The sequence below is a fragment of the Saimiri boliviensis genome, chromosome 8 (genome assembly GCF_048565385.1).
Source record: "Saimiri boliviensis isolate mSaiBol1 chromosome 8, mSaiBol1.pri, whole genome shotgun sequence".
Taxonomy (NCBI): domain Eukaryota; kingdom Metazoa; phylum Chordata; class Mammalia; order Primates; family Cebidae; genus Saimiri; species Saimiri boliviensis.
The window spans coordinates 27,698,185-27,714,490 of record NC_133456.1 but is presented as its reverse complement, the minus strand read 5'-3'; the positions used below and the strand labels follow the sequence as shown (position 1 = coordinate 27,714,490).

The following is a 16,306-nucleotide window of genomic DNA, read 5'->3' as shown; positions in this document are numbered from 1 at the left end:
AATTTTGTAATAATGCTATTTTGGGGAAATAATATGGTGTGTCAATAATAATTCTTTTTTAAATAAAATCAAATTAAAAAGAACCAAAACACTAACAAAATTATTCCTATTGGTTTTGCCTTCATCTGTGGTAGATTTGAACTTGCAGCCTCCCAAGAGAACTTATCTCTTGGAGCGCTCGCTGTCCCCTTCACCTTTTTCATCGGCCGCAAACATTGAAGATAAATCATTAAAGATAATTTGTCTTTTCAGACCTTCCTTTACAGACAGTATTTTTTTTTTCTGTGAACATGGAAGATGAGTATAAGAAAAACAACATTATGTAGGATTTTTGTTGCCGAGAGTATAACTTGGATGTTGGCACTTGTCAGTTGCAGAAGATTTCTGTACCAGTTTGACACTGTCATGTGTATTGAAAAAAAAGTCTCCCCCTCGCTTTCTCCGTCCCATCTCATCACTTCTTGAATTGCTTTAGATCAGGCGTCCCCAAACTTTTTACACAGGGGGCCAGTTCACTGTCCCTCAGACCGTTGGAGGGCCGCCACATACTGTGCTCCTCTCACTGACCACCAATGAAAGAGGTGCCCCTTCCTGAAGTGTGGCGGGGCAGGGTGGGGGGGTGTGGGGGCGGATAAATGGCCTCAGGGGGCCGCATACGGCCCTCGGGCCATAGTTTGGGGACGCCTGCTTTAGATAAAAAGATTTATTCAGAATTTCATTCTCAAAAGTCTAGCATTACCTAAGCAAAAGAAATGATTTGAATAGCATTTAAATTTATTTTTAAATCTAGAAAACTCATATAATATGGGTGCATCCCATCCCTTCTACAAGATCTGAGTGTCCTGAGAGAAACCACAGCTTTCTGTCTGATAGGTAGTGAAACTTTTGCAGGTAGGAATGGTTGGTTTTGTTTCTTGCCCCTGAGGATGTGAAGCACCACCTTGCATACTGGCTGAATTCAATTAGACTGGAGGCTCCCCAAGGAAAAAGGAGAGGGCTTCACCCCCCATACTCCTTAGGGCCAATGCCAGGATCTTTCTTTCAGACATGAAGTACCTGAAGCCAGACTGAGGTTTCCTTCAGGATGTCCTCATTCCTCTGTCAGGGGCTGTGACCACAGGGGGTACCCAGGCCATAGGTGGGTAGACTGGCATCTGTGGCAGAGAGGTGGGCAGAGTCTTCTGCCAGGGGACAGAGCATGGTGGTGCCTGCAGGAGAACCAGGAGTGGACTCAGTCTCACCACGGAGGTGCACTCGTGTTTCTAAATTAAGCAAGTATGACAGCCAGCCCCATTTCTCCTGGAACTTAGATGGGAGCACTTTGTCAGCCATGGTGACTCAGCAAGGATGAATGTTTTTCTGGATAATTTACTGACGTAAGCCAAGCATGTGTCCTGATGGCCCTGGCCCCTCTTTCCTTTTCTCTCAGAGCCTCCTTCCTCTCTGCATTCCCCATTTGTTCTAGGTCAAGTGAGAACCAGCCTTGGTTTTGCGAGCTACTAAAAAACTCTAAAATCGGTACATTTTTCTCCCTCACGTCTCCCAGATTGTTCTGTCCTGAGCTGGAATTTTATCTGTTTCCATCGCTAGCAATGCATTTGCCAGGTTTTGGCCTGATGCCTGAGACAAGGTCTGAACCTTGTCCTGTGATGCCCTCTACCCTGGTTTCCTACACAGGAAGAGAATGTCCTGGCTCTCCAGACCATAGGCTGTTTTCCTTTGCAGGAAATTCAGGCTTTACCCTCATTGGATGAAGAGAAACTCCCTGTTTTGGACTTGGAGGAAGGAGAGACCATTCCCCTCACCCTCTCACAGCTCTGACCGTGATGGAGTGCTCCACTGGGAAAATTGCACATCGCTCCAGATTTAATTCTGTGGATACGTAGGACAACTGTTTAGTTCTTACATATATACCAACTCAGAGGGAATGGTCAAATGATCTTTTGGCTGACTTGCAGATTAGTAGGGTGGGAAGTGGGGGAGGGACCCAGTTCTTGCCTTTAGGAAGGTTTATGGTCTGGTTAAGGTTTCAGGATCCACGGGGGAAGACAAAAACTGAAAGCTTCCAAGGCAGCAGTCACACAAACATATCAGTTAAATGGACTTAATCAGAGAAAATTTACTGGTGTTAAAAGTCTTACTTGGATTGTAAAGGAAGTAAATGAATTGGAATTCTGGAGCTTAAAGCCTGGAAGAAGCTGTAGAGGTCTGCCAGGCCAACTCTTTCTTTTAAAAAGAGTAGAATGCTGTCCAGAGGGGTGCAGTCATGGGCCCAGGGCCACCCAGTTGGCTGGTGCCATTGATGGGGCCAGGGTACCAGTCCTGAGCTTGCTACAACCATACATAAGACAAAGTCCATGGAAGAGCAGGGTCCCTAAAGCAGCATGTACAGGATAAGGTCCTCCATGGAGTCATGTGCGGAGGGATTCTTCCACCCTATATGTTAGCTTCCTGAGCCTCTGAGCTAGTTATGCATGGGGGCAGCCTATTTTATTCTGATTTGGAGCAAAGACCTGGAGGCCTTGGTGCTCCCTATTCCATTTCAATATCCAAACATGTGTGCCTCCACCTCCCACAGGATTCCCCCCAATGTGGCTCTTTGACCTCCCTTGTAACTCCCAGGTTCCCACTAGTGTCTGAGACATCACAAGTTTTTTTTCTCCATGTAAACCATGGGGATCTCATCAGTTCCTTCTTGCAGGGCAACCCTGGCTGGGTGTCACAGGGAAGGCAGGCTAGCTAGAGTATAACGACCACCTGCCCTGCAGGAAGTAGAGCTCCTGCACTGGCTGGTAAAACCCAGTGGGCATGGCCTGGAGGGTGACTTTGTATGGGCTGTAGCACTGTGTGTTGGTGGAGATGGTTGTGCATGTGTCTGTGTGCTGCAGGCAAAGAACACTGGGCTTTTGAGAACGTGACTGCTACTTAAGGAGAAAGAGGAGGAGGCAAAGAGAGGAGGTGTACACAGGCCACAGCAAGGGCTGTTTCCTTGAGGAAACATGTGGTTTATTAATGAGGATTCCACCTGCTCTGCCAGGAAACCAGAGCCCAGCTGGAGAGTGAGTGGGGCTTCCCGAGAGAGGGCAGGGAGAGGTGGGGCTGTGGCAAGAGAATGAGGAGTAGTGATGGCAACAGTAGTAGGCCAAGCCTAGGAGAGTTGCTGCCCTGTCTCCTGGCCAGGTTGGGGGCGGCACCTGAATGGGAGGCAGCCCATGGCTGCACTGTTGCCATTTCTCTTGAGTCCCCTCAGCTCTCTTCTCTTACTCCACATTTTAGAAAGGCTCCCTGTGTCTTATGATTGGGTGGCTGAGACATTGCTTAGACAGGTCACAGTCTTTGTTGCTCACAGATGTATGTGCTGTGATCATAATGAAACTTAAAAAAAAGTTAAAAGATTAATTGTTTTTTATATAGCCTGACTAGGGGGGTGTGGGAGTGGGTGGGAAGAAGGGTAGAGAAGGCCAGAGGAGAGTGACCCTGAGGTTTGTCTGAGGAGGGCTGTGGGAAGTGGGAGGGCTATGTGGGTTTTGATTTCCAGTTTATTCTTTCCCTCTAGTGCTTTGGTTTCCATTTCATGTCTGCCTCATGTTCTGAATGGCCCAGAAGGAAGGGATGAATAGCTCTGTGAGGGAGGATGGGAAATACAGCAGGAAGCTGCTGTTCTGAAATGGATGTCAGTTTTCATCCCACTCCCACCTGAACCCACCTCTGTGCCACCTGCTCTCCCTAGCCAGCTAGGCCAAACTTTTAGAGGCAATGCTTCTTGTCCTTTCACAGTTTTGACATCTTTTTTTTGGCTAAGAGCAGCTCCTTCCAAACAAACGCTGTGTCCTCAAGCCACTCTGATTCAGAAAGTGGGTCTCTTCCTTTGGTGAACAGAAGTTGTGTTTTAGAGCCTGTGAGGCTATAAAATGACCGTACTGATTGACAAACACATCAGGGTTTATGCAGCTGGCCCACACGGTTCCTCAAAGGTGTAAGTCCTTTGGAAGACTGTGTGCATTTGCCCAATCCTGCTGTCACCTCTTCCATTCCTGGAGCTCTCTATGGGAGCTCCCTTCGGCTGTGGCATGCTCTTTTGACTATTTACAGCATGGCATGGCAAGTCTTTGCTATTTATTTATTTATTTACTTATTTATTTGAGATAGGGTCTGGTTCTGTTGCCCAGGCTGGAGTGCAGTGGTTCAGTTTGGCTCACTGCAACCTCCACCTTCTGGGTTTAAGCCATCCTCCCACCTCAGCCTCCCTAGTAGCTGAGACTACAGGCGTGCAGCACCTTACCTGGCTAATTTTTGTTTTTTTTTTTTTTTTAGAGACAGGGTTCTGCCATCTTTCCCAGGCTGGTCTGAAACTCCTGAGCTCAACCAATCCACCTGTCTCAGCCTTCCAAAGTTCTGAGATTATAGGCATGCGCCACTATATTTTTTCTGAGAAGACTTGATTTTTAGAATATTTTGTTTAAAGGCAGCATTGAAGACAAGCTGGTATGTGGATGCAGAGTGATTTCAGGCCTCTGGACCTGTCACTTTATGGCTATACCTGGGAATGTTTGGTGTAACTTCGAGACCTGAGCCAGTGCTATTGAATACTTCACTATACTCTGCCCAGAGGAGAAAAAGAGAAACTGCCACATCCCTGTTCCAGGTGTTTGCAATGAGAGGTCTTTTGGTTTTTGGAGTTTTTGTTTTGTTTTTTTGTTTTTGTTTTTTTGAGACAGAGTCTCACTGTGTTGCCTGGGCTGGAGTGCAGTGGCAATCTCAGCTCACTGCAGCCTCCACCTCCCAGGTTCAAGTGATTCTCCTGCCTCAGCCTCCTGAGTAGCTGGGATTACAGGTGCCTGCCACTGTGCCCAGCTAATTTTTTTGTACTTTTAGTAGAGATGGGGTTTCACCATGTTGGCCAGACTGGTCTCAAACTCCTGACCTTGTGATTCACCTGCCTCAGCCTCCCAAAGTACTGGGATTACAGGCATGAGCCACTGTGCCCAGCCTTGTTTTTTAATAGTATTTTTTGTGTAGAATTAGACAGCAGACTTTAAAAAGGTGGAAACTGTCAACCTTCCTCATTTGGTCTCCAGTTAGGGTTTCCCTGGGACTCTGATGGGCAAGAGTTGGATTTGCTTCTGGCACATCGGAGGGTGAGGAACTGACAAGGAGTAGTTCCTAGACCTAGAAGTAGGAAAACAATTCTCTACAGCTTTACCTTCAGTGGTACTTAGCCATGGCTGCACATTAGAATCACTGGAGGGAACTTTTAAAATCAATTGAGTCCAACCCCAGACCAATTAATCAGAAGCTTCTCACTTTATAGACCTGGAACAAGGCAGTTAACAACAAGATGCCTGGTGCAAATAGCTAAGATATCCAGCCAACTGTGTGGCCTAGAGCAAGTCACTTCCTGCCTCTGAAACTTGGTAACCTTAGTTCTGACAGAAGGAGCTACCAAGAATAAGCATGAATGTTTCTTCAAGATCACGTCTTCTATGCATCTATGAGGCAAGATAGCATAGTAGTTTTATGTACAGATACTGGAGTCAAACTGCTTTATAGACAAGGAATTAAAATTTAGATTTAGGATAAAATACTGCCTTTGCACCACCCCACCACCCCCACCAGCCCTGGCATCACAAATCAGATGTGCAGAGGCAAAAGATGTGTTGTTAAATGGGTAGAAAAGACACTAACTATTTGGAATAATAAACTGAGAAAGAGGTCAGAGGGTGATTTCCAGTACAAACAATAACAAATCTGTGGATGAATTAACGTGTATCCTGAGGAGGGCTTTTGGCAGCTGGATTGTAGCTTGACAGAAAGCCAGCTGATGGAGAACAGTCACCCTTGACTGTGGGGAGAGTGCATGACCAGCACAGGGATACCCACCACCTCTCTCCTGCCTTCTGGACACCCAGCCGTCCAGGAGGCCTCCCCGTTATAACAGACCGGTTTGAGAACTGTCTGTGGGAGCATTCATTCATTCAAAACCCATTCCCAGAGAGTGGCTCATTCTCTATAAGACACTGCCTCCTTTAATGTTCTTTTTACTACTTCTGATTGTACCAATTAGAGAGCTTAAAGCAGGTGCTAATGTGTCTTTAACACTTTTCTTTAACACCTGCTGATTTCTGGTGTTTCAGAAAATGGGTATGGCTTGGTGCAATCAGAGAACTGCTAAGGCAGTTGGAATAGGCCTGAGGAACGGAAAGCAGTTTAACACAGATAAGTCACAGGCAAAAGTTTGAACAAAGTCTAGATCTTACAGCCAGAGACTCTCCACGTGTCTGAATGGCTTGAGAATTCAGGCACAAATGGGTCAGGGGAATCGTTTTCTCTGCAGAACTCCAGTCTACTTTCTTTCTCCTAAAATTTGGAAGAACTCAGTTCATGTAATGATTCAGGGGAAACGGGTGCAGCACAGTTCTGGGAGAAAGTGTGAAGTAGATACTTACTTGGGACTACTTTTTCTTCCTCCCTTTTCTGGTTTCTGTCTGCTCATGGTGAATGGTCTGCAGGTACTAAAGGCTGCCCAGACATCATAGGTAAGACTTCTTCCGATCATCCCTCCAAGTCTTCCTGCACTGTCAGCCCTGTAGGACCAAAGCTGTGCTATGGCAGGGCCAGTGCCACCCTCATTAAATAAAGAACTCTTAACTTGCCTTGCTTGTCCTTCTTCTCTGTCAGCCACTCCTCAGTGACCAGGCTAGCCCTCTACCCATGTTCAATTTGTTACCTTCCCTGGACATTCTAGTGAATAGGTCTTATTTGAAGATTAATTCTGTTCCATCACACCCTAAGCACTAGGCATTCCTGGTCCTCACACTAGGATTCTGACATCTTCATATTGCTGACACCCTGAACTGCACACCCAGGCCAATGGAACCAGCCCCAGCAGCACACACTAAGGAGGTAAGCTGAAATTTTCATTTCCCTGGCTGGTCTGCTGGAGTGCTGCTTATTGTGGGTCTCTACTCCCCCACCTGCCATCAGAATGGATTAATATGGTCTTTACTCCAGCAGCTGTTTTAAGTAGGAATCTGCCAGACATTCATAGAAATGGGCAGATCTCAGGTGGCATCACAGGAGTGGTGGCAAACAAGGGCAGGCCATTTCTCTGCTGCCAGAGTACAGTGGAAACCATGAGGAGGATAGTCCTTATTCCCGAGTTAGGGGCTTTCGTATTCACACAGGATACCCTGGGCCTCCAAGCCAGATTATTTGATATTTGCTTCTTCAAGGGAGGATTTTTCTTTTAAAAAGAAAAGAGTTCTCATGGTTTTATAAAAGACCTGGAGTAAGGCAGTTGACAACTAGATGCCTGGCCCAAATGGCTAAGATACCCAGCAGACTGTGTGACCTAGAGTAAGTCACTTCCTGCCTCTGAAACTTGCTACCCTTGGTTCTAACAGGAGGAGCTAGCAAGAATAAGCATGAATGTTTCTTCCGGATCAACTGTTCTATGCATCTATGAGGCAAGGTAGCATGGTAGTTTATGCACAGATACTAGAGTCAAACAAACCAAGATTCAATTTTACACCTTTCTCGTGACTCTAAGCAACTTCTCTGAGCCTCGGTTTTCTTAACAATAGGGCAGGATAATAAATAGCAGCTACATATGAGTTTCATGTGAAGAATTAATAACATAATGTATGTAAATGTTAATATACATAGTGCCTGATGGGTTCAGTAAGTTAGCCTTGACCACTAACATATGAATAAGTCTCATTTTTACCAAAAATGGTAACCCCAAATTTCAGTAATTTGACTCTCATTTTATATGTCTAATCAGCTGGAGGATTTGAGGTCCTCGCAGTTTAGAGGTATAACCCAGATGTGGCTGCTGGTCTCCTACTTCCTTACTGAAATTCATGATTTCTGCTGCCTCCCTGGCTGCAGTGGAGAAGTAGCCAGTACTGAGGCTCTTTGATTCCACAGGGCCTTTGCACAGGCTGTTCCCTCTGTCTGAAGTATTTTTTTTTTTTTTGAGACAGAATTTTGTTCTTGTTGCCCAGGCTGGAGTGCAATGGCGTGATCTTGGCCCACTGCAATCTCCACCTCCTAGGTTCAAGCGATTCTCCTGTCTCAGCCTCCCTAGTAACTGGGATTACCGGTGCGCACCACCACACCAGGCTAATTTTTGTATTTTTAGTAGAGACATGGTTTCACCATGTTGGCCAGGCTGGTCTTGAACTCCTGACCTGAGGTGATGTGTGTGCCTCAGTCTTTCCAAGTGCTGGGATTACAGGCATGAGCCACCATGCCTGGCCTGAAGTATTCTTTTAGGGTTCCCTTAACAAATTCTTTCTCATAGTTTCAGTCTTTGCTCCTCATGTAGCCTGTACTGAGAAGTTCTTAAGACTTATCATAACTTATATTTATTCTCTTTATCTAGCATTGTCTTGTGTCCACCTCTCCTTCTAAAATGAAACTTTCATGTTTCTGTTTTGTCCACATTTATATATCCCTGGTGCCTAACACTGGGTCAGCCACAAAGTAAATGCTCAATAAATGTATGTTGGATGAATAAATTAATGAACTAATAGATAATATGGTATATTTATGTGATACCATATTATTTATAAAGCACCTTCATAATGAGGTTCTCCTTTTGAAGCCACATAAATCTCTGTAAGACTACAGAAATTGGTCAACCAGACCCTGGCCATAGATACCCCACAGTAGCCATGACAGTTGCCATGTGGGTAAGCACAGGGTCATGGCAATGCACAGGAAGAGCTCCTCATCCCAGTGGGGATGGAGCAGGGTAGGGAGGGAATGTATCTGTAAGAGAAGACTTCTTGGAAGAGGAGGCTTGTGAATGTTAAAATGTGAGTAGAAATTATCCAGGCAAAGATGGGGTTGGCATGGGCAAGCACAAAGGCATAGAGGCGTGAGAGGGCAAATTGAATATAAAATTGAAACTAATAAATGCATTAAATGAGGCATGTATAGTCTGTTTTCTGTTTTAGCCAGCAGGAGATTGCTCTGACAGAGGAAGATGAGACAATAAGGTAGAAGAAAGATTCAGGAAAGAATAGAAGATAGTATTTCAATTCAATCCTGTGGTCAGATGATAATGGGTGGTATGCAGGGTGGTTCACTCATGTGGCCAGGACAGAATCCAGAGAGACATTCTGGGATTTGCTCAGGCAGGGACCTGGGAAGAAGTCCAGGGAACAGAGATGGGAAGACAATATGGGAGAAAGTGGCGCTTGTCTCCTTAAGGCCGGATTGTATGTAAGGCAAAGCTTGGCCTGGGGTTGTCATTGACAGGTGCCCAGCCCTGCTGTCTGGCCCCAGAGAGACCTGTGGCTTGAGGCACTGGTACCCTAATTGTCCCCTGCCCCTCAAGTGTTACCTACTGTTTAGTAATGCATATCATAATGTCTGATTTAGATAAAGTGAGTTTTTGTCATTAAACTCTGAAAAACCACACCTAAGTTGCCTGTTGCCCTTTGGATCACTATGAGGAAAAATCCTGAGCTTCATCCCAGACCAGCATTCATCAGAATAACTGGAATGCTTCCCTAAAATCAGCATTTTTGAACAAGTGTCCTAGGTGATAAGGAAAGTCACTAAAGTTTGAGAAGCATTGGTATAAAGTGGTGAAAGTGCTTTTCTGAGATACCACAGGCTTAATGAGTGAAAACAGCCCCAGTGACATTTAATGAACAAAAGAGTAAATTGTCTAGAACTGAGTACAAGAAACAACTGATCAATCATCCAGTCATTCAGCATACGTTTATGATTTCTGGGTCCAAGAGCCCTGGAGAGTGTATGAAACAGAACACGGTGCAGTTTGAAGGGATTGTAATATATTACAAAGGGTGAGAACCTGGGCAAGGGGGCCTCAGGGGACCCATGGCCCGGATGGGAAGCTATAGGGCAGGGGAGACAGGACAGTGGCTGCCTTCTCCCTGTCAAATAGCGGGTGTGGGAGACAGGAAGGGGGTCACCCACTGTTCTTTCTCCTCCTGAGGGGATTTATAGGTCTGCTTTAAAAAATATTTTTAAATAAAAAATAAGGATATAAAGGTTTGCTGCTCCAAATTTCACCCTCCTGTGTTCCCATCCTCACCATACACAATGCAAAATTCTGCCCTTGAAAGCTGGACTTGGGCTAATAAATATCTTTTAAAAGGTAAATCACCTAAGGGGATAAAGCAGGCTACCTGTTAGTTATGTTCCAATGTAAACTGGTCTGCTCAAACTGCTGTCATCTGAGCACAGTGAATGAGAGAAGAGGTCTGGGAGTGTGGAGCCTTGGGGAGGAGGGCAGTCTGGGGAGCAGCTGCGGGAGTTGGGTTGACCAGAGAGCACCATGCAGACTCTGGCCACTGCAGGAGTCAGGGATACAGAGCAGGGGGTGGCAGTGCACCACAAGCAGCCTCTGATGTCTGTGACACTTCCTGCTAATCATTACAGAGATTAACCAGGAAAACTGCTTCCTTGCTCCAGCATTAATTCTGGCCCCAGCACCTCCACTGAAATTTCCCTGACTCATGGGACCATGGCCTCTTAGTTGCTGAATGCAATAGTTCCGTCTCAGTAAATGACCAGTCTTTCTGCAGCATTTGACACTGTGGTTCTTTTTTGCAATCCTCTCCTCCCTTATTTCTTTGACATCATTCATCTCCTGGTTCTCTCTAATCTCTCATTTTTTCCTCAGGGTCATCTGCTTCCTTCTCCCATTCTTAAACACTGCTATTCCTGTCAATTCTATCCCTGACTCAGAAGATGGTTCTTTTCCTCTTCCTTGTTTTGTTGGGGGATCTCACTCACTTGTGTACACACCAGCTACCACCCATTTGGGGATCTATTCATTCAGCAAATGTTATTGAATACCTACTGTGTGCCAGGCACTGTGTGACTCCTTAATAAAAATGTCCACACCAGGTTTCTCTTTTAACTTGCAGACCATGTATCAAATTGTCTTCAGAATTACATATATGTATGAAAGATATGTCAGCTCTCTATATCTGCTCGTTTCACATTGGCAGATTGAACCAACCTAAGTTTGAGACCCACTGATACAGAGAGCTGACTGCACATGTTTTCCACCAAGGTTGGTTGAGTACATGGATGCGGAACCCATTGAATAGGGAGGGCTGACTATATACAATTTATATTTACATTAATATTCATAACACTCTATTGAAAATAACTGTCTTAGGCTGTGTTTAATATGACAGCGATTTGGATACAAATGATTAAGGGCCTGCTATTCAGGAAAAACTTGTAAGGCACTGAAAGAAGCAGAGTTAGGAAAAGGGAAAGACCAACTAAGAATATGTGAGGACTTCAGGTGAAGTCTAGCTGGAGCCTTCTGGGGAGACTGGGGGTGGTGAAAATAAATTACACTTCATAGTTACTCTGAAATGAGATAAAGGACTAGGGTCTGATATACCTACACCGGAGAGGCACTTGCCAGCTCTGGTGTGGGGATATAACTTCCCAGGTTTCTCTTGGAGAAGAGTAGCCGTCAGCTAAAGGAAGCATTCAGAGATGGTTACAGACATCAGCTCATAGCTGCAACAGTCTTGGAATTGGAGAACAGGCATACTGGTTAGTAAAGGGACCCTGGTAGACACCAGTAACATCTCCTATGGCAGCTTAGACTTACATGTAACAGTCTGTGTCTGGCACCATCCTAAGTGATTTATGTCTATTAACCTTTAAGACAACCCTGTAATTATTATTCACATTTTGCCTTGTGAAAACTGAGGCACAGAGGGCTTCCACAATAAGTAAATGATGAGGCCAGGATTCAGGCTTAGGAAGCTGGTTCTGTTTTTCATACCCTTAACTGCTGCCTCCCCTGCCTCATGTGCACCAAGCACTGAACATTCAACAGTGAAATGAATAAAAACTTCCTGCCCTTCTGAGGTTACTTTCCAGTGAGAGAAGATGGTAGGCAAATAAGTAAAATGTATTATCCATATGGTAATAAGTGCTAAGGAGAAAAAGAGAAGGGGAGTTAGGAGTGCCAGGTGACAGTGACAGGTTTAACTAGGATGGTCCGTGGAAGACTTCCTTGAAGAGTCATTTTAGCAAGGACCCTTCTTCTACTGCTACACTCCTTTGGGCTGACCCCAATTTACTCTCCTTCTGCACAGCTGGTGGGCAATCTCTCCAGATCACCTGATTATGTTCCTTTTCTGAATCATACCCTTCAGTAATTCCTCACTGCCTTTAGGACAAATCCAGTGCTCCTGCCTTCACGTATGAGGAGCATTCTGATTTGAAGCCTGTATCCACTCCAGTCTCCTCTCTTGCAAGGCCTGATTCTAACATTGTGGTGCCTAGGGCAAGAGTACAAATGGAAGCTCACATACCCTTTGTCTGAATATTTAAAATTAATGTAGCAAGCTAACAAACTGTTAAATAAAACATGTTCTGTCCTTCTACCTTGACAAATATATCTTCACAGCAACCTATGAGGCCAAATTTAAATTTAGATTTGTTGGACTCCTTTGAGCTCCCAGGCCCAAATGTGGCAGCACAGTAGACCAGCCCCCGACTCATGCTCTGCCTGCCTTCTCTCTCCACTCTCCAGCTCAGCTCTGTATGGCAGGGAGCCTCATGCATGCAAGTGAACACCCCAGCTCACACATTTATATTCTAACCACATCCTTGCAAGTAGCAGGCCTTTGTCACCCCCGAGGCCTAGGGGTACACATAATGGTGGTGTTACTTGCCCTTGGGAATTGGACCCTGGAAAGAGAGACCCATGAGCCCAGGAGGTAGTCTAAGGGCCTTTTGGGCAGAGAGTGTTAGGGTTTCAGATACTAGGAGCTTGGCCTAGAAGGGGAAGAGGGAGGTGCAGCACAGACTCTATGTGGGTGAGTCATCTTGGCTCCTTGGGTGGTATGTGGGCAAAAGGAGGGACAGAGCCCAGAATGGGGCTCTCCAAAGCACTCAGAGCTGCACTTTCTTGCATTCAAAGACCTGAACCAGAGCTAATCGCTTGAATTTTCACAATATGCCATGCTGTTTTGCTTCTCTGTGATTTCACATAGACTGCAGAATGGAGGTCATTCACTTAGACTCCTTGCCCTAATTTACCCCATCTCCTCTGAGTCCACTAACTCAATCCCCTCATCTGTGACCCCCAACTCCTGTCCCCAAACAAAAACATCCATACATAGTGTCAGTGTGGTGGGGTATAGTATGATATAGTGACCTGAGCTTGGGTTTTCTTTTCTTTTTTTTCTTTTTTTGTATTTTTGAATAGAGATGTGGTTTCACCCCACTGGCCAGGCTAGTCTTGAACTCCTGACCTCAAGTGATCTGCCTGCCTGAGCCTCCCAAAGTGCTGGGATTTATACATGTGAGCCAACACACTCAGCCTGAGCTTGGGTTTTCAAATCAGCAGTCCTGGTTTTGAATTTTTGCTTAGCCACTTACTAGTTATGTGACCTTAGGCAAATTTTATGCCTCAATTTCATCTTCTCTCACATGGGGATAACCATACTTAGTTTATGAAGTTATTGTTAGGATCTAATGAAATGATAGCCCCGGCATAGAATGAGCACATAGTAAAATAGTTGTTTCTCCTTTCCCAGCTATGCCCCCTATTTAAAACCAAAGCACACACAAAGCACCTTGGAAGATTAGCCTTTTTCACAGAAAGATGCCTATTAAATTAAGTCACAGCACTCCCCTCCTGGGCCTCCTTTTCCATTTCCTGAATTATTGAGAACCTCCTAGAGAATATTAGTACCCAGTTTCTACTTTTAGTTGTCAGAAATGATTAGTTAAGAGGGCATAACCTGCTATTGACCACCACCTTTAGATGCCGGGACTATCAACCTCTAGCTCTTGGTAGCAACACGGAATATTTGTTGTTAGGGACAAAGAATTCTCAGGTCATCATAATTATGGCCACAGAGATGGAATTTGAGTAGCAGGGAAATAAGGAAGACCATCATCTCTAAGGAAAGTCAAGAACCATAGTTAACATTGCCGAACCTGACATAGGTGGGCATGCAACTAATGTAAGTCAAGCTAAACTAAATGATGCTCAGTGAGAAGACCTCTAAATCCCAATAGCCACTAATTCCTGATAGAAAGATGGATACAAGAGCTGATCAGGTAATTCACAGAAGAAATATTTGTGGGCCAAAAAGCAATAACTAGTAATCAAAGAAATGCAAATTTAAATATAATACAACATACTTTTAAATAAAACAGGCAACAATTTAAAAAATTCAGTGAGCAGTGCTGGTTAGTAAGGGGGGTACTGTTGACCTACCTTTTTGTAAAGCAATCATGAGAATGACTAAATAAGTTATAGTATAGGCATAAGATGGACTATCACTAAATGCAACCAACAGGTTGGAAGAAATTTTAGGCACGAGAAAAAACTGTATGTTTTGTAGAGCGAAAAGTAGAACAGTATATGGTATGAAAACTATATGCACAGAGAAGGTGGAAAGGAAATAGGCCTACATGTTATAAAATCCTACCGTTAATATCTCTTGTGTGGATCTTTGACTACTTTAACTTTTCTGTAATTATAGGGTATTTCTCTTATAATGGGAAAGAAATCCTGTAATTTAGGGAAAAAGTCACATTGCTTTCAGACAAGAGGGTAGAAAAATTATTTATGGAAAACTTTGGCCACTCATTTCAATAAGTGTCAGAGAAGAAGAAGCAACTCTGTTCCTTTCAGATGCAGGATCTGGGGAGAATACTCAACCTTTCTCTCATGCTAGAGAGAGTTCTGTCTCCTGAGGAATTTTCTGTGTACCAGGGAAGCCTGAGTAAGCTGCCCTTTGCTTGAGGCACACACACCGTGAGGAGCTGCAGTCTCTTCATGAGGCTGCAACATTCTCATCACTGGTTGAAATTTGACAATAAAGCCCCCAAAAAGGTTTTTATTTCTTTTTGTGACCTGAATCCTTCAACTGTGGCCTTACTGCCAGCAGCTGTAACTAACTGATATGTGGTAGGCACATATGAGGGTCATGTAGCATACATAGTGGTTTAAACAAGTGCAGTCTGTGAAACGGGAAATTTTAAGTGGAAGACCCTAAGGAAATACTATGCTGGTATTTATAAATGTGGATTAGCCAATGTCTATTTTGAATTATAAAATAAACGGATTGGCTTAAAAAAGAGAGAAGAAAAGACCCCTAACTACCCAATCATAGACTTTCTTCCAAACTGAGATATAACTATCCTGACCTTCATTTTTTTCCTTCCTATTTTCAGGAGTTACAGTCAAAGTTCAAGTATTTAAATAAACTTTGCTACTAAGTTACACAGAAACATCTTGATTTATTTAGCCTGCCTATGTCTTGGTTTTCAAGATGGTCACTGTCCCTTCAACTTGCCTTGATTTCAAAAGTTACTCCTCCCCCAACCTCCTTTAAAATCTTGAAATATGCATTTCACACTGTGCCTCTTACAGTGGAAATACATGAGAAAACTGGCCTGCATCTTCCGTTTCAATCAGTTCCACTCTTAGCTGTCTCTGAGTGATCAGCATGACTCAGCAACCTGATTTTTTAAGTTGATGTACCTTTTAAACCACAAAGCTGGGCATGGTGGTACAAGCCAGTAATCCCAGTTACCTGGAAGGCTGAGGCGGGAGGATCGTTTGAAGCCAGGAGTTTTGAGACTATAGTGCACTGTGATGATGCCTGGGAATAGCCACTGCACTCCAGCCTGTGCACATAGGGAGACCCTGACTCTTTCAAAAAAAAAAAAGTAAAAAGAAATAACAAAAATGCAAGTAATATATCTTAAATACAATGGTGGTAAATATATGTTATTAATACTTTGTGTGCCATCTCTAATCAACTGGCAGAATCAACCTAGAACCCTTTTTAAAAACATATTCTTTGGTCCAGTTTGGGTTCAGTGGTAAAATGTACCAGTGTCTGTCATTGATGTGGGCACAGGGAAGAACAACACTCTGTCAAGGACTTTCCATCTCAGGTTTAAGAGGCTACACGGTCTTTGTCTTTAGAAAACTTGAATTTCAATGGGGAAAACATGATTCATTTTAGGGATAAGAAAAGGAGACAAAAGGTAAAGTAAAAAATCAAATATAATTGTGAATACCCAAATTGTAAACATCCCAACAAGTATAGTTGACTGCAGGTTGAGTAGCTCTTGCCCAAAATGTTTGGGACCAGAAGTGTTTTGGACTTTGGATTTTTTTTTTTTTAAATATTTGCATTCTACTTGCCAGGTAAGTGTCCCTAATCCAAAAATTCAAACTCTGAAATGCTACAATAAGCATTTCCTTTGAGCATCATGTTGACATTCTGGAAGTTTCAGGTTTTGGAGCATTTCAAATTTT

General features: G+C 44.0%; 1 protein-coding gene across 26 annotated transcripts in view; it reads left to right on the top strand.

The window, feature by feature from the left end:
* KALRN (kalirin RhoGEF kinase) overlaps positions 1 to 16,306 on the top strand; it is a 711,287-nt gene that overhangs the window by 221,507 nt on the left and 473,474 nt on the right. The gene's annotated exons all lie outside the window — the stretch shown is intronic.